This window comes from Macaca mulatta, chromosome 10, assembly GCF_049350105.2.
Source record: "Macaca mulatta isolate MMU2019108-1 chromosome 10, T2T-MMU8v2.0, whole genome shotgun sequence".
Taxonomy (NCBI): domain Eukaryota; kingdom Metazoa; phylum Chordata; class Mammalia; order Primates; family Cercopithecidae; genus Macaca; species Macaca mulatta.
The window spans coordinates 57,306,842-57,308,392 of NC_133415.1; the positions used below are offsets into that span (position 1 = coordinate 57,306,842).

Consider the following 1,551-nt stretch of genomic DNA (forward strand, 5'->3'; position numbering starts at 1 on the left):
GTAATTCAGGGAATCTTACCTAATTCATAACTTACTGCAAAATTTATATATATATATATATATATATTCTCATTAAAATGGATTACCTAATTGTCTCCCATCACTGAGTTCATCAATCACACCAAGGGCAGAAAACTAATAGGTGTCAAAACCCAGCTTGGACAACTACCACTCCTCCTCTACCTCCTCAAACTCTGAGCCAGCAGATCCATGCCAGGATGCTGGATCTCCCCAGTCCTTTCCAACTAACAGACAAGACAGAACCCTGCTGTGATTGTTTTTCGGTTCCATGAAGGAAAGGCAAGTGGACATTTTTTCATTTCCAAGACATGTACTAACAACATGTAACATCCTCTAAATATTACTCAGCTCTGTTATCCTTTCAGAGATCACTGGACATCAATATTTTCATAGTGATAATCACAATTTCAATATTGGGGGGTCTCCTGTTTCGGTTTCACTCACACTGCTTCCTAGGAGCTACTCAACAAACAGTCAAATGACCTTCCTGGGACTATGCAAAATATGGAATGCTTTCTGAATCTGTGTGCCATCCCCAGGCAGCAGCCATGCTTATCTGCTCTGTATTGATCCAATTTTAAAATATGTGCTGTGGAAACAAGCACAAAGGCCTGTTTGATACACAAATACTCATGAGTCATGGATGAGGCTTAGCTCTGGTAAATCCAACTCACTTACTTTAGATTCTGAGAATTTTATTGAATGACTTCCTGTGAGGTGGAATTTTAAAATATATTTAAAATTTGAGGAAGAGCTGCGAGTAGCCCAAGAGATTTTCATGATTATAGAGACACATTGCTAGAGGGGCCAACCGCAAGTTTGATCCCACTACTTGCTGGAAAGATAACATGGAACCTTCTGCTATCTAACCAAAGCTTCTGCACAGGATATAAAAAGCCTCAAGGTACAGATCTGATAGCAAAAGGGAAAGGGAACTCTGATCTCCCTGCAACATTATTTGAACATCGCTGACTGTGGAGAAAAATCCCAACTAATAGCGGTTAAAGAAAAGACAAACATGGCTTTCAAAGGATAACATACCGTGAAGGCCTAGGCTAAGTCTAGCTAAGAGGTGGGCTCCAAATAAGATTTTTAGTGTAGGGCAAGCATCAACTTTCTCAGTATTTGTGTGGGTAAAGCTAGGATGCCTAGCTGGCAGAGCAGGATGCTGGGAACAACGACTGACCATAAGTACATAAACTAATAAACACCATAGCTTTGAACTCTATATATGAATCACCATGAAAACTAGGGGGTCTGCATCAGTGAAGGCAACCTGGTGGCAAAGGTCAGTCATTATCAGATTGCAGGATGGGTTACAATGGCAGCAAAACAGCAAGCGAGTCCATGGAAACAACAGAATGATCAGAACGGCCTTTTTTCTCATTCTTCTGACTTGTAAAGAAAGATTGTCTTCCTTGAACTTAGGGAACCCCTAACCTTCTTGGAAAATTCAAAGAAGGAAGACAAAGGAGGCAGCCCGAGGGGACAATACAAGATTTTCTGCTAATTTGGACATTTCAAGACCCA

General features: G+C 40.7%; 1 non-coding gene across 1 annotated transcript; it reads right to left on the reverse strand.

Moving 5' to 3' along the window:
* Positions 1 to 519: 519 nt before the first annotated feature.
* LOC114670637 (U6 spliceosomal RNA) lies at positions 520 to 626 on the reverse strand. Its single transcript, XR_003720339.1, has one exon. It is a non-coding gene; the product is annotated as a U6 spliceosomal RNA (small nuclear RNA).
* Positions 627 to 1,551: the final 925 nt, after the last annotated feature.